General features: G+C 41.3%; 1 protein-coding gene across 1 annotated transcript in view; it reads right to left on the bottom strand.

Moving 5' to 3' along the window:
* LOC311582112 (uncharacterized protein) overlaps window positions 1-22805 on the bottom strand; it is a gene marked incomplete at its 5' end in the record, with an annotated part of 156129 nt that overhangs the window by 132518 nt on the left and 806 nt on the right. The window lies entirely within an intron of this gene.

The raw sequence follows: 22805 nt of genomic DNA, 5'->3' as shown, positions 1-22805 counted from the left end.
ATAAATAGTTTTAGAGTTCACCCAGTTCGGGGCTAAGACCTGTAACTCCTGAGGCTGTGGAGACACTGCATTTTCAAGCCTTCTACTCACTGCGTAACAGTGCCCATACGTTAGACACACACATTTTAGTGCTACCTTAGGAATAACTTTTACCTTTCCCTGAGAAAACTGAGGCTCTGGGAGCTTCACTAACCTTCTGGTGGTCACATAACGAGACGGTGATTTTCCAGGAGCCTGACAGGTGCTCCTTTCACGGACACAGCATGGTCTTTCAGGAAGGTGGTGATGATGACAATGATGAGCTCGCCTGACAGGCTGCTCTGTTTCCTCTTCGGGGAGTCACTTCCACACCAGGAAGAACCTGAAGGAGTGACTCACAATTCCTAGCAACAGTGCCAGCTTGTGTGCAGCAGTTCTGGGCCATGAGGGTGATGATCACGCCAGGGAGTCAGATGTCTGCTGGATTTAGCAAAGGATCTAAGGGTCAGAAAGGGAAACAACAAGCCTAAAGGCTGTTGCTTGTTCTGTGGCTCTTGGGGCATCTCTCCCCACCCTTCTTCCCAGGAAGGAGCATGGCTACCAGAGGAGGAAGGACAGCAAGTGAGAGGTAGGTGTGGCTCATTCCCTTCCCCTTCTTTCCACCCTAAGAACACCCATGTTACTGGCACTCTCCTACAGAGGATTTATACCCTAGACTGTAACTTGTAATAATATTTTTTAAAAAATTTAACAACTTTATAGAGCCGTCATATACTTCAGATACCGAGTTTTTCTAGAGTTTAAATGATAGTATTAAGCATTGTGGTTTACAAGTCACTAAGCAATAAGCACAGCTAAAAAAACAAACAAACAAACAAACAACTTAGAGAGAAGGATTTCAAGTTCAAGGGCAACCTAGTGCAACTTGGTGAGATCCTATCTCAAAATTCAAACTAAAAGGAAGGCTGGAAATATGTGGTAGAACACTCACCTAGCATTCCTGAGGCCCTCGGTTGAATTTTTGGGACTGTAAATAACATCTCACCTGTTTCTTCCTACCATATGGACATAAGAGACATATGTTGAACAAGGCAAATACTGAATTAGAACAAAGATATAAATAAACATTTCCTTCATCAGTTAAAGTTATTGCCCAAACTTTTAAGCAAAAGCACGGGCCAGATTGGTTCATGCCTTCCCTTACTGCCCTCTTCCTCCTTTACCCCTCTTCAACCTTTCTATTGACAACCTGAGCCCCCCTTTCTGCCACTCTTGCCTGTAAGTCTCCTCCCCTTCTTTCCCTTTGTGGAGAAGCATTCTAACCATTCAATGAATTCATTTGTTTGCTACATCTAGTATTAAGCTTTATTTGAACACCCTACTCTGTTTGCCTAAAATAAAATAAAAAGTCAGAAAATGAAATAATTGTTAATGAACCAAGGCTGAAAGAATTATCTGTTTTGTTGCTTCCCAAGGTCACTCTAACAGCAGAATATTAGGTTCAGTTTTTCTGAGACATGTCGCACCCACCCACATCTTATGTCAGAAAAATGCGTACTTATTAGGAATTATTAGGAACTGTCAAAGGCCCCGAAACTAATCAATTTTAAATATAAAGCCCTGATACCATGGCTCATACCTATAAACCTAGTACTTAGGATGCTGAGACAGGGGAATTGCTGCAAGTTCCAGGCCAGTCTGACTTACATTGTGAGATTAAAAGAAAAAGGAAGAGTTAGCAGTGGTACAAGCTAACTTGTAAGTAAGTAAGTCAGTCTGACTTACATTGTGAGATTAAAAGAAAAAGGAAGAGTTAGCAGTGGTACAAGCTAACTTGTAAGTAAGTAAGTCAGCATTTTGCTATTAGAGAAATAGGATATTTTGCTATTATAAATGATTATGTAATCTGGCAGTTTACCATTATTTTGATACCTTTATAGGACTATGAGAAATATTAAAAAAAAAAAGAATAGCATCATGAAGATCACCTGTTTCTTCAGATACCACAAAGATAACAGTAAAGATTCCTAAAAACAAGCAACAAAACAAAGCAAACAAAAAACCAATCTAAGCAAACAGGCAGAGAGAAGTCAAACTGGAGCCATGCAAAATGATGTAATGATGAAACACAATCATTAAAACAGCCACGAGGTTAATTACTTAACACGCTTTTTCATCTACTGGAGTCAGCAAATTATCCCAAGGTGAAGAAAGGGTAGTAGTGAGCCTTGTCAGCGGAGAGCCGTGGGACACAGCTCCAGACAAAGCCGGCCTGAAAAACAGGCCCAGAAGCTCTGTATTGAACTCACAGGGTGATACTGGAAAACATCCAGAAAAGGTGTGCCTGCCTTTCTTTCATTTCCAAGTCTATAGTTTACCTGGATTGTCCAAGATGCTCCAGGTGAACCTGGAAGCGCCAGGCAGCAGCTGGACACAGATGGCCCCTTGCTAAAGTAGCACACCTGCTGCCAAGCTTGATGAGTTGAGTTGATCACTAGGATTCACACTATAGAAGGAGATAACTCAACTCCCACAAATTGTCCTTTAATTTCTTATGCCAATGGGCATACGTGCCTGGGCATGGGAGGTACATAGACACATATAGACACACATACACATACACACACACATACACACACACACACACACACACAAACACACATGCAAGCGCAGGCACAATTAATTAAAGATATTTACATCCTAATTCCTGAAATGTGTGGATATTAAAAAAGAAATCCTTGAGTGGAACTGTAGCCAGTGTTGGTGGCATACGTCTGTGATCCCAGCACTCAGGGACCTGAGACATGGGCATCTCGAATTCAAGGCCAGCTTGTACTACATAGTAAGCCTCTGCCTCCAAAACAAATTGGAAAAAAATATGATAATGTAAAATAGATTTTTAAGGATGAAATTATAGTTGCTTATTAATTAATAATTAGTACACTGTATGTAGTACATCCTGTGGAACCAGGGAATATCAGAGCATTAACAGAAAGAAATCGCCAACACTGCCTTTATAGAAGCACTGATCGAGTGGAGCAGATATCGTGGATGATGCCTGTAATAGCGCACTCGGGACATGGAGAAAGAATGGCCACAATATGAGAACATGGAAGGAAACAGAGAAAGGAAAGAGAAGGAGGGAGGGTGGGAAAACAAAGAGAGAGAAGGAAAAGAAAGCGGTACCAAAACAACTGTCATTTATTTTGTGTTAAAGGACTTTATAGATTAAAACAGTGAGAATATATATATATATATATATATATATATATATATATATATATATATATATATATATATATATATATATATATACACATACATAGACACTAATAGGTTCTTAATCTCATCTGCCCACCCCCAAGGAATAGTACTTACAAAAACTATGGAATTATCATTTCTTCTTAGATATGAGGTTGCTTACTCTTTTCCTCTAGTGTGTGGTTGATAGACTGGAGTGCATGGTTTACAAAGAATAAAAAGGTAGTATAACTGAGCTGTGCATCCTAGAACTGGATTCGAGGTTTAAATGGCCTTGGACATCTGGAAGACCTGTCCTAAACAGACTGAAGAGCAACTGTGTTGAGAAACTTGAGGGGGAAATCACTATTCAGGGTTTTTTTTTAAACCACACAAACTGGAGTGAACTGTTGAGCAGACATTTTAAATGAAGAAATCTCAGTCCAGCATGAATTGAATGCCCATCAGTCAGTACAGCAATTCTGCTAAGCTACACTTTGGAGCTGAGGTAACTGCACTGGGAGGTGAAATGCAGAGACCATCATCTGTTTCCGTGCCACAGGGCAGTCTCTTCCAGGCCAAGCATCAGAGCTAGGAGAAAGTGGTCTTCAGAAGGCTTCCAGCCCTGAGCTTCTGGGTCAGTCACCCAAGGGCAGGGGTTGGATAAGGTCAATACACCCAGTACTTGTAAAACATTTTACATACAGTTGGGTGAGGTGGCATGTCCATAATCCCAGAACTGAGCTGGCAAAGACAGGTGGATATCTCAGTGTTCGAGGCCAGTCTGGTCTACATAGGAAGTTCCAGGGGAGCCAAAGCTACATGGTGAAAATTTGTCTCAAAAAAAAATTATAAGTTATATATGTAACACCGAACCAAGTTTTCCAACAATAAGATATATAGACATGGTCCTGTGATTAAAGGAGGGTTTGATAGTGTTTAAAACAGAACACTAATGTGACTTCCTTATTGTCTTAAAGGGTAAGGGAATTATGTTTATAACTAATATTATTAGTGCCATTTTTCAATTGTGTATATGCCATTATTTCTTCACAGTTTAAACTATAAAGTAAACCAAATGTAAATACTAATAAAATAGAAATGTTTAAAAACTATGAGTCCTAACGCAACCCAAAGCCATAATAACCTCAGATAAATTAGTCACAACCATTGTGCCCATGCGTATCAAAGACCAGAAAGCTGGCAGCTCTTCAGAACATTTGGACTAGTTAAAAGTCAATAGCCGCGTTTATTTGGGGCATAGGTCACATTATCACTCTGTTTTGCTGGTACTTGAGAGCCAGTCGCACAGGTTTAAGGCTATCTTATTAATGTCACAATGGAGGCATCCTAGGAAAGAACTGGATTAAAGTAATCATGTTAAAAAAATATCTGATCTCACAGGCCCTCCTACAAAACAAACCCACCTCGTTTTATCTACAATTTAATCCAGACTTAGAGACAAATGATTGATTTATAGTCTCCTCTTTAACATCCGTGTTGAGTCTTAATCTCAAGAATAATCACTGCTCAGAAGCAATCCCTACTTTATAGAAAAGCACCACTATAGGAAAAGGCAAGCAAGCATGACTGTTATTTACTGCGTGGCTTTTCAGTACAGTCAACTTTCCATGTAAGGATTCTGCATCCACGGATTCAGGCAACAGTGGGTACAATACAGTGGGGGAAATTCAACTGGACTAAAATATAAAAACCTGTCCCTTGCTGGGCAGTAGTGGTGTATGCTTTTAATCCCAGCATTTGGGAGGCAGAGCAGGTCAGGTGGATCTCTGAATTCCAGGCCAGCCTGGTCTACTGTGCAAGTCTGAGACAGCCATGGCTACCCAGAGAAACCTTGTCTCGGAAAACCAAAAAGAAACAACAACAACAAAAAACCCCAAACAAACAAAGAAAATATTTTCTTGCCAGTATTCCCTAAATCACCAACATAGCAACTATTTACAAAGCATTTACATTGCATTAAGCGTGCTAAAGATTACCTAAACTACACAGAATGGTCTGTGAAGGTTCTGCACAAACACATCACTTTTAATGAGCTTTGCACATCCAGACTTCGGTGTCTGAGGGAACTCTAAATCCTGTTCTCCTCAGAAGACAGGTGACTTGACAGTCTTATACAAGGACTTATAGAAGGACTTGACAGTCATAGCAAATGTTGTAGTTCAGATTCCCCCTAACCCATCCCAGACCTGAAAGTCTCCTCAGAACACAGCATAAACGTTCCTCGGTTCTAGTTATTAGGAAGTGCTTTCAAGGCCCCTTTTTTCCTCTTCAGTGCTTCTCTTTGTATATGTTTTTGGAACTAAGAAGTTAGTATCTTGGGTTTATTTGGTGGTGACAAGGACAAAACACAGTAAAGATGACAACTTCCAGCCTCAGGACAATTAGATTAGAATCTCGTTAATCTCCGGGATAGGATCATGACATAAGGTTTTCAGTAATGTCCAGAGGAAAGCCTCTGTTGTACAGGACCTCCCCACCTCCAACGAAAAGAGCCAACTGCCTGGGCTCCAAAGCTAATCCACTTTTGCTGGGCGTGGTGGTGCACGCCTTTAATCCCTGAACTCTGGAGGCAGAGGCAGGCGGGTCGCTGTGAGTTCGAGGCCAGCCTGGTCTACAAAGCGAGTACAGGACAGCCAAGGCTAACCGGGAGAAACCCTGTCTCGGAAAAAACAACAACAACAAAGCTAATCCACTCTCAGCCCGAGGACTTGAAACCTGATGGAATTCCCTTCTTTTTCAGTCAAAATAAAGGTTAAGGTGGATTGATTCTACTAAAATCCATTAATATCTCTATGAATGAAAACCCCAAGGGAATAGGGACCCTCACTATGGTTGCTTAGAGAGGAGGAAGATGGGACAATGGTTGGCCACCCTGATTTTTCTGTGCTTTGAGGACACAGCTGTAGTCAGGAATCTGAGCAGGGGCCTTAACTGCATGAGGAAAAAGGTGGGACAGCCTCTCCATTAGGATACAGTCGGGCCCAGACAAGGACTGTAAAAGGGGAAAGCAGAAATAACGTCATAGACAAATTTCACTTCCGTCAGAACTAGCCTTATTCAGCTAAGTAGAGATTAGTAAAATAGAAATATAAATTATCTCTGAAACAATCTTTGCAAAATAGTAGGGACAAATTTGCTGACAAACACACATGCAGATGTTCAAACACTTAATCATCCCCATTAAAGTTCTTCAGAATCTGAGCTGAGGTGTCTGCTCGTCAGGATGGCAGGTTGTTCTAAAGACGGCGTTCTCCAAGTTTCCTGTCAGACGCCCACATCAGAGAGGGAAATGCAGGGCTGTTCCTGCAGTTCTGGTTGTTCCAAGGTTTAGAGAAACTGTTTCAAACTCCCTCAAATACTGTTAATTGGTTTCTAGACTCCATTAAAAAAAAGAAAAAGAAGAAGAAGGGGGGGGGAGCAAAAAACAAAACTGAAGCTGAATAATTTAGAAATTGAATTGTAAAACATAGATGTCAGATATTCCAGTAAATTGCAATAGAAATTAGATTAAACCTTCAATTGAACAAATTTAGTGATGAAATTACATGTGCTAGTATTTAAGGGTACTGTTGTATAAACAACAAATAATTGAAAGGATTTTTGAAATTTCGTCCAGACAGATAAAAATACTTGCAGAACGTGAGTGGAGCGCAGTGGCGCACACCTGTAATCCCAGCACCTGGGAAGCAGAGGCAGGCACATCTGTGAGTGTGAGGCCACTCTGGTCTACAAAGGGCAGCCAAGGCTACCCGGAAAAACCATGACTCAAAACAAACAAACAAACAAACAAAACCGTTACCGAAAGCAAGAAACAAGATGGGATAAAAACTTAAGAGCTGATGTGGTGGCACACAATTTGAGGCCAGCAGAAGGAAGAGTAATTCAAGGTCATTCTCAGTTACGCAGTGAGAGACCAGCTCAGTTCTGTGAGACTCTGTATCTAAAAAAATACAATTAAAATATAAAAGATGGAGAACATATTTGGAAGGCAGTTCAACAATATTATTTTTAGAGAGCATGAAAATATGCTAAAGAATATGTCCCTCCAATAATAACTCAAAAATGTCTACTGTCCAGAATTGTCTGAGAAGCTAAATAAATACACCAACCTCCCAACTCCCTTCTCCCTGGTTCCTGTTATTTCCAGCTGGGAGCCCAGACATCTGAAGATATTATTTGCCACATAAGTTCCCTGAAAAGCTAGTCTCCCTGATATGTAAGCCTCTCTGTAAGAAGAAATTTAGAGGACCGAGCACATTCTAACATATAGAACCTGCTTAAAATTAAAGAACACATAAGATTTACAACAAAACAAGGAATGATTCGAAGAATACCATTGACCCACTACCTAACATCACATCACCATGCGCTTGTAACCACCTCTGCATCCTTTGGGATTTACTCCTTTTCTAACCACAACTATGGCAACTGCCGTTTTTCATGTTTGATCTCTGCTCTGCTCTGGGGTTTGAAAGGAGCAAAAACCAAGTAATCTCGAAGACAATAGTCAAAGGATATAATTAGGAAATGTTCTAAGGAAATTTGAAGGGTCGGCAAATATATACATGAAGGCTTGTTCAAACTTGCTAGCAATCACAGGGACCCAAAATTCTATAGGTGTGGATGGTAAACAGTTGCAGCATTGTATAATGGCCAAGTGCTGGAGAAGAAAGGTACAGAACATTCACTCCGGTTGGTAGAAGGGGTACATTTACACAACCTTCTAGAAAACAATCTAGAATTCCTTGTTCAAATCAAGATAGCTATAGACTGTTCTGTTTTTCCTCCTGAAAAAAAAAAATGTTTCACAGACATTGAATCTGTGTTTTCTTAATGTGACTCCTAAGAATTTTTCTTTTGTGCTAGGGGAGTTGGAGCACCGTTTGTTTTGTTTCCTTTTATTTTGACACAAGGTCTCTCTGTGTAACCTGGTTGTCCTGGAACTCACTGTGTACAGCAGGCTACCTCAAACTCACAGATCCTCTCTTATCTCGGCCTCCAAAGTGTTGGGATTAAAGGTATGTACCTTCACACACAGCTTTTTGTTTTCTGTTTTGTTTTGTTTTGTTTTTCAGGACAGGGTTTCAACATGTAATAGCCCTGGCTGTCCTAGAACTCTCTTTGTAGACCAGGCTGACCTTGAACTCACAGAGATCCGCCTGCCTCTGCCTTCCGAGTTCTGAGATTAAAGGCACACACCACCACGCCCAGCAACTTTTTATTTTCTTAAAGGTGATAGTGAAAGATATATTTTATGTCCATGACTACTAAGTGGATGGGTAAAAAAATGTGGATGAGCTACCATCCAATGAGCAACTGAAGCAGAATAAGGCTTTTTTTTTTTTCAGATCCAGTCACGGATCTAAAATACCTAGGTCTGATGGCACACACCTTTAATCCCAGCACTTGGACCCTGTCTCCAACAAAAAATTAAATAAAGATAAAAAATAAAATGAAAAACAAGCCTCCTACCATAATACCATTCATGTAATTTCAAAACCATATATTCCAAATGACGATATACACCAAGTACACTAAGTATTAAGCAACGGAAGTTTTGAAATAGGCACACACAAAATAACCCAATCAAAGGTGGATGAACAGTGTGCCACACCCTGAATACAAGAAAGTCACCTGATTCCACATCATTTCAAAGAAGTCTACAGCACATCCTACCTTTCTTTACTCTCTCTTTCTTTAGTTTTCTGTCTCTGCGGCCTAGAAATACTTAATGATCAATTTTCTTTTGAAAATTTTCCTGATTTGCAAATCTTTGATTTGTACTGGAAGATTCAAATTTGAGATTCAAAGGAATCCAGCAAGGTGACGGTGTGTCAAATATTACAATGTGCGTTTCTAGCTGCCTCTCACAGGGCACCTTGTAGCTGCTGAGATGACAGGGAGCAACTGGGCACCATCAGAAAGACATAGCTCAGTAACATCTGAAGCCAAATACTTTTTGGTTGTTTCCTGTTACTCTGACATTCTACCATTCCTTAGCAAGGTCTCAGAGGAGTTCAAGATGACTCTGATCATCCTGCCTCTGCCTCTCTGGCTTCATTCCTCAGCAACTCATAAAAACACACACAGCGACACATGCCTACAGTCCTAGCACTGGGGACTTGAATGCAGGAGAGCAGGGAGTTCAACGTTACCCTGAGCTGCATAGGAAGCTAGAGACCAGCTAAGACACAGATCCTGTCCCAGAATAAATTAATGAGAGAACTGTTCGTATGCTCTGGTAGCTAGTGTCCATTAGCCCAAGAGCATCCTGCATCTAAAGGGAAAGTTTCACAACTCAGAGAACCCCTCAGTCACAGTCACTTTTCTGACCACTTGGATGCTAAACATAAAGAAGGCTCCTACTGGCAGATTGAGGGTTTTTTGTTTGTTTGTTTCTATGATACTCTGTTTACTTCTTAGAATTTATTAGAGGATAGGATTTTCATGGTAAAATAACTGGTCCTTGTTTACAGTCTAATCTTCACACTGAAAACCAGCTCTTTAAAATAAGCAATCTTATGCACCATAGCCAGCATGTATCTCATACTGTGAACAGCACCTGCCTGGAACAATAGCCTCCTGTATAACAAAGCCATTCAGAAGGCCAGCTGGGAGCTGGGAGCTGGGAGCTGGGAGCTTGAGAAAGGCTCACACACTGTGCCCACTCACTGGCCCGCTTCCCCAACAAGAAACCAAGACTGGGGGGCGGAGGGACCCAAAGCTTTCCCAAGAGATGTCAGGTAAGCCCTGCAACAGCTGCCGGTAAAATGAGAGTCACAATGACAACTGCCTGCCTGGCTCCATCTAGTTTACTGTGTAGCTGTTTCTCATGCCGCTCACAGTTCTACACAAAGCAGCCTTCATTCAAATACTCAAGCAAGGTAGACCCCATTCCACTCCTCATGTCTTTTGCATACACAGGCATCAGTAGTCCTCTGTTATCTACTTTTTAGATGACTAAGTCCTTTACATGTCCAGGGTTCAATACATCGTTTGGTATTTCAATTATCTAGTACCTCCTTCCTAGTAAACTGCGTACCCCAACCACCACTACCACCGTGCCTTGGAAATCCCCAGCTATTTCACAAAAGAGACGAGGTGGTAAACACACTAACCCACTTAAATGGTGAGGTACTGAAATTGTTTCTGTCCCAAGGACAATGTCAATAGCCTTGTTATAAAGTTTTTTTTAAAAGACATTGATATTTTAAATTTATCTTGCAAGATAAATACTAAGGATTCCCACATACTTTGGGAGGGGCGGGGTTCAAGACAGGGTTTCTCTGTGTAGCCTTGCCTGTTCTGGACTCACTTTGTAGACCAGGCTAGCCTCGAACTCACAGTGATCTGCCTGCCTTTGCCTCTGGAGTGCAGGAATTAAGGGATTAAAGCCGTGTGCCACCACGCCCTGCTTCTTCAAGACAGGGTTTCTCTGTACAGCCCTGACTGTTCTGGAATTGGATCTGTAGACCAGGATGGCCTGAAACTCACAGTGATCCACCTGCCTCTGCCTCCTGAGTGCTGGGATTAAAGGCGTGTGCCACCGCGCCCAGCCAGCCTTATTCTTTATTACATTTTTTTTTTACCCCGAAGACAAGATTTCTTTGTGAAGCCATGGTGGTCTTGAAACCTTCTCTGTAGACCAAACTGTCCTCAAATTTAGTGATTAGCCTGCCTTCAGAGGGCTCGCTGGGGTTAAAGGTGTAAACTACCATGATTGGCTGGGTATTTATATAATGTTAGAGTACAATCACAGAGATAATTATTAGTGGAACAAAAAAAAATTATTTTAGAGAATAAAGAACTTGTAGTTACTATCTTAACAAAAGGGCCAAAGCCAGTGTTTTCAGTAATGGGAGAAATGCATGAAATGTCTCCTGAGCCTGTGCCTATAAACAAAATAATCTTTTCAGGGACATTCCTAGAAAATATGTATATCCTGACTCTCATCATGAAAATGTGTTAGAAAAACAGAAACTAAAGGACATTGCAAATAGCTTTTCTTATCAAAAACATCAAGGTAATAGTGAAAACTGGACTACTGAGCCAGGCATAGTGGCACATCCCTGTAATCCAAGAACTTGGCAGGTAGACATAGGAGGGTCAGGAGTTAGCCAAGGTCATCCTTGGCTAATAGGAAGTTTGAAGGTAGCTTAATGTACATGAACCTCAGTCCAGACCAACAGACGACTGAACTGCTGTTTCCAAGTTGATCCAGAATTATCTTTTTCTATAAGAGCATTACGTGGGAACTTTGAGGAAACCCACATGACTGTGGATGAGTAGACAATTATATTGATGCTATTTTCTTTGATAGTTGTACTGTAGTCAAACGTCGGTGTTCTCATTTCCTTTGAAGGCCATGGACCTTTCAGAACTCTAACGGGTTCATATCACAGCTGTAACTTACTTGCAACTGCTAAGTGAACAGAGAAGCATACCAGATATAAACAGACACACATGTAATATGCCCAGGAAGCTAATATCTGGGGATCTAGGTCAAAAGTACGTGGGAGCCGGGAGCTGGTGGTACACGCCCTTAATCCCAGACTCGGCAGGCAGAGGCAGGTGGATCTCTGTGAGTTCAAGGCCAGCTGACCAACAAATGGAGTCCAGGACAGCCAAGACAACACAGAGAAACCTTGTCTCAAAAAAATAAATAAATAAAATAAAAACAAACGAGAAACAAAGAGCTAAATAGTCATACCTTATACCAAAACCAAAAACCTCACAAAATTTTAAAATATTAAAACCAGATGCATTGCTACGTGCCCACATTTGCAGCTACTCTGAAGGCCGCACATTGGGCATGGTGACGTACCCCTTTAATTCCAGCATCTTAAATCCTCAGAGGCTGGAGGACTTCTGAGAGGGCCAAATTGGTCTACATAGTGAGTTCCAGGCCAGCTGGGTTACACAGTGAAGACACAGAGCAAACAAACATTTCAGAGCCTGAGACAGTATAATCATTTGGCCCATAAGCTTGGGACCAGAATTAAACTGTCTCTTAAAACAAACAGTTGAGTGAAGGAATAAAGTGATGGTGACGGCTCTTCTTGGTTGCCTACCTGATTACAACTGAAATTAACAAAAATCTAAAAATAGAAAGCACATCTGTTTGACGTAGGGAGATCTTTTGTTTGGTTGGTTGGTTTGGTTTTTTTTTTTTTTTTTTTTTTTTTTTTTGGTTTTTTGACACAGGATTTCTCTGTGTAGCCTTGGCTGTCCTTCCTGGATTTACTTTGTAGACCATGCTGGCCTTGAACTCACAGGGATCTGCCTGACTCTGCCTCCTGAGTGTTGGGATTAAAGGCGTGTGTGTGCCACCTCACCCAGCTGGAAGATCCGCTTCTAATCCTGTATCTTGAGGCAGGAACACCCACCTCTAATCTGGGCCACACCTTCTGCTGGGCCTATATAAGGACAGGGAAGAAGGAGGCGGTTGCTTTTTCCCTGCTTGCTATCGCCTTGCTAGGAAGTCGGTTCCTTCACTGGAATCCGGGCATCTGTACTGAAGACCAGCGGAGACAACTGGACTTGTGGACTGAGCAACTTCTGGATCCTTAGCCTTTCCATCCATAGCAAGCCATTGGATTCACTGGACTGTGGCCTGTAAGTCATTCTAATAAATCCCTTCATTCTCTAAGTTCTGTTTCTCTAGAGAACCCTGACTAATATAGTGGTGATAGTTGGCTTTCATTTAGAAAATGAGCATACTTCTTTCAAAAATACTTCTCTGGGCTAGGTGCATGGACTTCAGCGGACTTTAGCGTGGTACTCAGGGAGGCAAGCAAATCTCTGTGATTCTGAGGCCAGCCTGGTCTATTTATTAAATTCTAGGGAACATGATGATAAAGCCTCAAAAACAAAGGAGAAAAAAAAAACCCTGTTCTATGGCTCCACCAAAGACACTGAGATGACTCTTAGACTGGGACCCAGTATTACTCTAAGGGAACTGGTGGCTGATGCAGACCTCTTAAAGAGTAAGCCCCTATTCCCTCGATGCCTTCCTTTCTTTAAGACTTTCTAATAGCCTTACATTTTATATTCTTCCTTAACATACTTCAAAGAGGACTCCAACCGTGTCTCAGTGCCAGAGTACTTGCTTAGCACATGTGTGGCCCTGTGCTAAACGCCCAGCAATAAACACACATTGTGTGATTGTTCCTCTACAGGACAGTCTGTTTCCCTGTTTCTGGCATTCAAAGAATCCCATGAACTGTGTCCGGTTTTTTATTTTGGTTTGTTGTTGCTGTTGCTGCTGCTGCTGCTGCTGCTGCTGCTGTTTTTCCTATGTAGTGGGAGAAGTTGAGAAATGGTTTATTGAGTCATTTGGTGTCAAAACCTTTAATCCCAGCACTTGGGAGACAGAGGCAGGCAGACCTCTGAGTTACAGGCCAGTTCTGGTCTATGGAGAAAGTTCCAGGACAGCCAGTGCTATACAGAGAAATGCTATCTCCAAACAAAGCAAAAAACATTGGATTTAATTATGTTAAGGGGGGGGCGGTAAACTGTTTACAAGGTTTAAAGACTTTTAAAAATGAAATTTTCAGTCAGATTAGTGGGGATCATACTGAATTATCCACAGTATTTTCTTTGGCATGGATATCACAGGTCCCAAACGCTGCTTTCTTTGCTATCCTATTCCTTCCTGGATTATAGCTATTTGTGGTGTGGGGGAAAAAATGATTTGTTGTTCTTGTTGGTTTTTCAAGACAGGGTTTCTCTGTGTAGGCCTGGCTGTCCTGGACTCACTCTGTAGACCAGGCTGGTCTCAAACTCAAAGAGATCCACCTGTGCTGGGCATGGCAACACATGCTTTTAATCCCAGCACTCAGGAGGCAGAGGCATGTGTTTCGCTATGAGTTCCAAATCCATCTTGGTCTACAAAGTGAGTCTGGGGCAGCCAAGGCTAACACAGAGAAAACCTTTCTCAAAAAAACAAAAACAAACAAAAAACACAACAACAACAAAAGAGATCTGCCTGCCTCTGCCCACCCCCAGTGCTATGATTAAAGACCTGTACCACCACTGCCCAGTGGGGGAGGTGGGGAAGATTTAAGTATCAGCGATAATAGGATTATCCAGGGAGGGGAGGTCCTTAGGAATATAAAAAGAGTTGGGAGACCTGGACAGCACACTTAGAGAGCTAAGGCAAGCTACCAGTACAGCAAAGGGCTCTCTTCTATCTACAGAGAGAGAAAGCCTTCACCAAGAGGTGAGTGAACCACCCTAACTGGTCTCAAACAGCCAAAAACTCTTTCTTGGTGGTGGGTGGTGGTGGTGATGGCACAGGCCTTTAATTCCAGCACTTGAGACACAGAGGCAGACAAGTTCCAAGGCCAGCCTGGTCTACAGCCTGAGTCCAGGACAACCAGGGCTCTGTTACACAGAGAATCTCTGTCCCCCAAAAAACAAAAAGAAGGAAAAAGGAAAGTTGCAGGACTTCAAAGCTATGAAATAGGTCTTTCTCAGGACTTATACATAACATTCAACTCTAAATACATTTGCTTTTAGATAATATTTACTTTTTAGAATCTTGTATTTGGTTTGTGTTTTTCATTTTTTTTTCCATTTTTTGTTAACATTTTTTATCTTGTTTTGGTAAAATATACATATAGTGTTATTTATTTCTGGAGCCTGGGTCTTATGCAGCATTGGATAGACTATACCTAGCTATTTATGCCAGGTTGTCATTGAGCAAAAAGATCCTCCTGCCTCTGCCTCTTGAGTGCTGGATCTAAAAGCATTTGCCACTACACTCAAGCCTTTTTAATTTTATTCCAATTTGTTTGTGGCGATGTCTCACTATGTAGCCCTCAATAGTCTGGCTATAGTTTACTTTTTTTCTAGTTGTGTATGGTAGTGTATTTCCACAGCACCCAGTTAGAGCCCAAAGGACTGTTTATGGGTGAATTATCTCATTGGAATCTGGGACCCAGAGCCTGGGCTCAGTTCATTGGGTTTGTATTCTTTGTCTTTATCCATTATGCTAATCTCACAGCCCATAAGTCAGTGTTCTTGGAAACTGGTTCCATAGGAATCATTCTGAGTGGGCCAGAATTGCATTTAGCTGCTTCTGTAATTTACAAAACAGTTAGAAGGCATAGCTACATATATTGGCTAAATCCAAACTATAATTTTCAAGTTCAAAATTCTTTTTCCTAATCCACAAGTTCCCAGGAACTCTTTCCTATCACCTAATGGTATAATCTGCTGAAACTGCACAGCTACTTTCAATATAAGGCTAAAATGTAGTTTTTAAGACATATATTCTAGGGTCATAAAGTAATAAGACATCATTGGTGACTGATTTTTGTGGCGACTGAATAATTCTCACACAATTTGGGTCTCTCTGGGGCTGTGCTGAAGGGTGAAGGCCAAAGGTCAGAGTGTTTTTTTCTTATAAAAAAGGTGGCCTAAAAATAGAGTTGTCACTCAAGAAAGTAATTGCAGCTGGCTTAGAATCCCACTACATGGCACAACTATTTTAGTGTCTCAATAGAACTAGGTTTGTCAGTCTTCCCTGGAAGTCGGCAAATACTCTAGACCTTGGGGCTTCAAAGAGTGACTTCACTGGACTACGTAGTTTACTAGCAAGGAATGCATTGCATCATTGCTGGGTCAGGTTGGTTCAGGAGGAAACTGGAATTTTGTATTTTTGTATATAAGGACAGGGAAGTTAAATCATGTTGAAAATTTATAGAAACTACAGGTGTTCAGGAAATGGTGGTGAGCACAACTCTACTTAACTATTGGCCAGCCTGGGGCTGCAACTGTCATGGGAAATACTTAGCAGCTTGACTCAGGTCATTTAAGAGGCAATTGCTCTAGTTGCTGAAGACAGAAGATAGGATAGGATCCTAGCAGAGCATCCAAATTAGCAGTCTGGTCTAATTCAATAAGATTAAAGGAATAGTGGGAAATTCCATTACCAAACTAGAAAATGCCAGACATTTCTTTCCCTTTTTTTTTTCCTATTTAATGCTCTACATATTTTTAAATGAAGACTAAAAGCACAAATATTCAAATTAACAGATGGTTGACTGCTCTCAGCCAAAGCAATAAGAAAACTTTACAATTCTCACCAGGAATGTATTTAGTTACAATTCAGTTCTTCAGTTCTTTTTTTTAAGTACACTTCATTATGGAAGAATCTTTTTCTATTTTCAAGTTTCTGATCTCTCTTGAAATGTCAAAGCACATGAAAAGAATCTTATTCCATTATAATACTGGAAGTGTCTGTCTCAGAGATGGGAAATTTGTGTACCCTATATTCTAGACACAGGAACTTCCCTGGAAGATTATCTTGACCTCACTTTCCTTACAACAGGGCAAATCCCCGAGCAGAAGCAAGCATTCCTCTGCAGAGCTCCAATGGCCCCAAATTCCATTTAGTTATTATACCTTGTCAATAGATACTTTATTTATGTACATTTACATCATATCTGGGAAGTCTTGCTCATGCCTGTACATCCCTATCTTTTTCTTGTTTTTTAGAGATAGGGTCTCACAATGTAACCTTAGCTGGCCTAGAATCTACTATTTAAGGCAAGGTTGACATCAAACTTTAACGATCTGCTTGCCTCTCCCTTTGATTCAATCCCTAGCATGATGAAGTAATTTAAAATATTTTAAAATTTTAATAAACTTCAAAGTAGATCTAGACACCCCCACCTAATCACTGCCCTCATCTCTTTAATTCTTTTACATGTCAATGTATACACATGCATGTGCATACAATAGCATGTGTGTAGAAGACAGAACCACTGACAGGAGTGTGTTCTCTTCCGTCTACCATGTGGGTTGTAGGGCGAGAGCTCAGGTTATCAGGCCCTTTGGCAACTGCTCTCACCCACTGAGCCACCTCCCCTACCTAGTTTTCCACTTTGATAAGAGGCCTGGTACCCGGGTTAATAGGAGCATTTCTCCTATTGCTGCCATTGCTTACTGATGCTGTCATAGTTCTTGGAACTACAAAAAAAGAAAAGGTTTTATCTGCCTGCCTTCAGTGACGTCCCCGTGTGGCACACCCACTTTGTGTTACCGAAGGCATCACATACGCCCTCACTCTGCCTTCAGTGACGTCCCCGTGTGGCACACCCACTTTGTGTTACCGAAGGCATCACATGCAGCCTCACTCTGCCTTCAGAGATGAGTTTTCGTCAAACACCAGCATCTGTACACCATAACCATCCTGGACAATCAAGAAATCTGAGTGCTTATCCTGCACCCTGCAGATCCCAATGTTATGAAAAGAAAAATGAGTCTAAGAAAGCAGTTTTCAGTTTTGACTGGCTCATTTCACTGGGTTTCTTCTCCCGTTCTTTTATAACTTGGGATAATTCTTGGATGGAATCCTGCTAGTGTCTGTAAAATGCAATCAGAGAGGATAAAGGAAGTCACTTGAGTTAAACTGCATAGAGAAGCAAGGTACATTGCCACTAAGGACTTCCCCTCAGCTCTGAGAAGAGGGACTCTTCTGTGGTCACGTGGATGGAATGTTTCTCTTATTCTTATTCTTCCTGCTAACATTGGATGATCTTCCACTCCTTGAGTTGTTCTTGTTTTAAGACAAGGTCTCACTATGTAGATACAGGTTAGCTTAAGACTCAGAGATCTGTTTGCCTCTGCTTTCTGAGTGCTAGGATTAAAGGTATGTTCCACCACATCTGGCCCTACTGCTGTCTTTACCGGGTTGTAATTTGTTCTGAGGTGCTAGAGATCCAACCTAGGCTTGGCTATGCTAAAGTAGCTCTCTATGGAGCAACTCTCCCCCCCACCACCACTGCCCCCACCCCACCCCCACTGGCCCCAGTAAAGCTGACACAAAGCCAGCTGGGCATGGTGGCAGATGCCTTTAATCCAGCATGCAGTTGTCAAGTGCCCCTTTCATTCCTTCTCCCCTTCCATATTTACTAAGTTAAAATTGCAATAGTTTGATTTAGTTACTTTGTTGATTCAGTGGTATTCTAAAAATATCTGGTCTATTACTCAAATCTTCCAGATAAAGTCCAGACTCCAGCATGCTATTTAAAACGCACTAAACGTGTGCCCTGCTCTACCTTGCTGACTTTCTAGCTATTTGAAGCTTATGGTCACTAACCTTGTGCCCTGCTCTACCTTGCTGACTTTCCAGCTATTTGAAGCTTATGGTCACCAGCATGGAAACCACAGTTTCTGAGGCCTCTAGCGTTTAAGATCCACAGTTTCTTTTGCTCAGGACATTCTTTCTACACTAATTACTCCTTGCATCCTTAGTATTAGCTTTTCCTCAGCTTTCCAGACTTCTAACCAACAGAGCACTTTGTTACTTGTAGTCTGCTGTGCTGAGGGCACGTCTGCCTCTATAACGACATTTTTCATACTGTGCTAATCATTTCAGAACTTTTCTCTTACATTCCATGTTTTCATGGCAGAGAACATGCTACATTAATTTCCTTGTGCTTAATATTACTTGGCACATGGCAGACATTTAATAAACGACTAGCACAATCTGTGTTAATAGTTTGTGTTGATTTAGATTGTTTGGAAACCTGAGAGATAGTTATCTGGCATCAGACAATGAGATTACAAGATGCAATCAAACAAATGGATACTTGTGTTGGACTTAACAGCCAACCACTACCTACTTACTAATTTTTATGTTATAGTCATACATTTCTCCTAAAAGTTGATTAATAGCTCATGTTCATATTACTGAGTAAAATGAGTGATAACCGACTAATATCAGTGACTTGGGAATGAGTTGTTGAGTCTGTACAAATTCACTTAAGTGACAATAACACGCATCTTCTTGGAAAGCTTTTGTACAGAGAATTGTAGATCTGCCTTCCCAGTAAAGTCATCCTCCGCTCACCTTGCCTCTGCCTCCCAAACACTGAGATTAGGGGCATGTACCACTATGCCCAGCTCTGACCCTCACTCTATGTTTATGTTTTTAATCTCTCTTCATCTATATAGAAGTTCTATTGGGACAGAGATCATGACAATCAGCTAGGAGAGAGCACCTGACATGTGTTAAGCAGTTATCAGATACATGTTGGGGTGGGGGAAAATGTCTGCTAGCCCAAGGGGTGAAAACTGGGGCTTGAGCAAAGGAGTAAGTCAGGAGGGCATAGGACCCAAACTCTGGTCAACACATTGTTAAAGAGAATGGTTGCAAAGGATGTTTGAGGAACTAGGAATAGGGTGTCCTAAAAGGATGGGAAACTACTTCATAATATCTAAATATTGTTTAAATATTTGGAGGAAGAAATAGGTAGATTTGTGTGAAGTTTAAGCCAGTCAGGGCTACACAGTGAGACCGTCTCAAAAGAAAGAAATTCACGATAGGAGAACTTTACATTTTCAGTATTTTCCAGAGGTTTTTGCACTCACTTTCCCTCATTCAGTGTCCTTCAAGAACTATCAGAGTACACAGGTAGCAACGTTTTCTCCACCTGTCCAAGTAAATGACACATGTGTTAGCTGGGGGAAGTGTGGCTACTGTAGCTTTTTTAAAAAGACTGACCGATCCTCTGTGTGTAGAAAGTTGTTCAAGAACAGTTGATGTTCTTATAACGCAGCTTCGGTCAGTGTCTGTATGATCTACAGCCTAAATACCAACTCTGTAGATTGAATCTCTCAGGTGCCGGCTTTGCCATAGAATGCACTGCCAACCTCCAACCCTGACTTGCCCTCCACTCCTTCCCTCTAGCCACACTAAGTTCTCTCTCCTCAGCTCTTTTGTGCTTCCTCTCAGACTGGGGTAACCCAGCATGCTCTAGACAGTCACATGAACACCACAGACCTGCAAAGTTCCAGTTCCCAAACATTCTGTATTCAAGCTGCAGAACCACAAGAAAAAAGTTTTGCCAGGTTTTCTAAAAATACTTCTTCAAACTAGATTCTACAGGTACCAGAATGTAAACCACAGGATAAAATGCTAAATTGTTTGGGGCCATAGTAAGAACTTTATTCAGCCTGAAAAAAATTATTTTAACACTAAGTGAAAATAATACTATTTTCTTGACTAGTCTGCCTTGTCATATACTGATGTGCACACTGAACTCCCAGAGTAGTATTCTTTATATTAAGTAGCAAAGTTGTTAAAGTAAAATTGTATTATCTGGCTTGAAGACTACATGAGCAATTTTCAACTTTATATTTGAGAAGGGAAAGAAAATGCTTATAATGCAAATTAGACTTTTCTTAACTTTTAAAAAATGTTGAATTCCTCACTCGACTCAACTTTAGAAACTATTACCTCTAATGACTGTACTTGGTAATTTAATATCGTCACCTTAGCCAGGCACAGTAAGGCACACCTGGAATATTACCACTTGGGAGATAGAATGAGAAAAATCAGGAGCTCAAGGCCAGTGTCCACTAGAGAGTGAGTTCAAGGTCAGCCCATATCACATGAGTAGGCTCTATCTCAAAAACAAACAGTACAAAAGCCACAAGACCCAAAAAGATGTTTAATGTTGACCCACCTGGGTTCACTCATGGCTATCTGTTTCTATAGTGCTCTCCCTTCCTGTGTGATGGAAAGCTTGTCTTGTCTGACTCTATAAAACACAATAGTTGGCCTCTGGACTTGGACTTGAGGTTAGATTCCTTGAAATGTTTATTGCTGCAAACTTAGCTCCTCATTGGAAATTGCTACCTAAAATTCCTACAGAAATTTTTTACATAGTATTGTGTTTTTATTCATCAAAACATCTCTGAACATAGTAATATTTCCTTTTCCCCCTCTTTTCTGCAGTACTGGGGATTGACCTGAAGGCCTTGCAAGGCACTCTAACCACTGAGCAATATCCCCAGATCTCTTGCTGCTTTTTATTTGGATATTTGGGGGGGGGGGGGGGTGTTTGCAGAGGCCAGAAGAGGGCATCAACCCTCACTCTAGAGTTACAGAAGGTTTTGAGCCGTTCAGTTCAGGTGTTAAGAACCAAATTCAAGCCTTCTGGAAGAGCAGTGCTTGCTCCTAGTCTCTCCAGCACCTTTTTGCTTTTTAAGACAGAGTGGCACTGGATCCTCTGGCCTTCAAAGCAATTGAATTTACAGGTCTGTACAACTAGACCAAACTAGCTTAAAACATGCCTGACAAAAAGAAATAATGATTTGCTACAGGGTATGTTTTAATTTTTAGCACTACTTAAACATTTAAGTATATGCCCATTAAAAATTTAAGTGTGCTACTCATTTTTCACTTTAGTAATAGGTATTCTAAAGAGCACTGATAGTGGACATTGCCGTATACCTGGGTTTGCTTAAACCTTTCTTAAATTTGGTAATGAGAGCACTGCCCAAGTATCTGCACACAGCTCTGTCCATCCTGGAATTTGCCAGTACTAAATATACCACATACACGTTGCTTGGTGTGCTCCTAGGCTGATACTGTGACTTGAGAGCTTTCAGGCAAACAGTAACACTTCCCTTTGTGAATGTTGTCATTCATTGGCCCACACAATCCAACAATTCTGAGGGTGAAATCTATCTTCTATACACTTGGCATAAATGGAATCATTGTTTCCAGATGTGCTGTGCTTATCAGATTTTCCTCTATCATCATCTGGATTTGGTTTGTTGCCTTCTAATCTTCCATAGAGACCTTCCTTATCCCCTCAATGATCTTCTCGGCATTGGTTTTTATATTTGGAATATTCTGATGAAAGCGCAAAGGGTGAGTGTTGTGAAGTAGCTTCCAGGGAGCATCTTGTTTGGCAGAAGCGGTTCTCTTCCATTTAGGGCTTCTCAAGTCTAATCACTGGTTTTTCGAGGTTGTTTTCTTGCTTCTCCTAAAGCCTGTTAAATAGAGGTGCTTACAAGCGGATAAAACCTACTGACTCGGTCCCGAGGGATCTCCTTGTGTGATGCTGAGATAATTATGCCTGAGAATCAGCAGCTTCACACTACTCATGACTAGAGCAGATGCCCTCAGCACACCAAAAGACCACTGCAGCATAGGACACCAAGTAACAACAGCTGCCAAAGAGACGGGCCAGGCCTGTCTTGTGGGAATTTAGTGGACTGGCCAGCAAGTCTACATCTGGCTTAAGACACATTCTCTCAGCAGCAAAGGATGCAACTATGTCCCTTTATGAAAGAGAGACATAACAGATAAGGCCCCCGAGAGAGGATCAGTCCTCTTGAGAGCAGCCCAGCTTCCGAGGGCTCAGTAAGGACCACATCAGCACTACCCTCAGTAATTACAGGATCTGTGGATTACACAGCTCACAAATTACATCACAAGTTCTGCAGAAAACTACTTACACCACTCGCTGATTTTTTTTCCTTGCTTTCTATTTGCTGATCTATTTTCGCTCACCAAATTCCCCTTTCGAAAAGGCGTCATTATTTTGTTTTACTGTGTTGCCCAACCTTTGGAATGAGAGGGACCAGTTTAATATGTCTAAGAATGTTATTATACAAGTTGGCCAACCTATTCACTAATTCAATCTGCCCATATTTTTCCCAAGCTCGAGAGTTAATACTTACCCAAAGTCACTAGTCATATGAAAGGTTTTAGTTCCGTAATATTGAATCTGTCTTCTGTTGAGTTCTCTCGGCTG

Source organism: Acomys minous, assembly GCF_964271855.1.
Source record: "Acomys minous genome assembly, chromosome: 13".
NCBI classification, from domain to species: domain Eukaryota; kingdom Metazoa; phylum Chordata; class Mammalia; order Rodentia; family Muridae; genus Acomys; species Acomys minous.
Note: the sequence above shows the minus strand (reverse complement) of the source record. Positions and strands in the feature narration are given on the sequence as shown.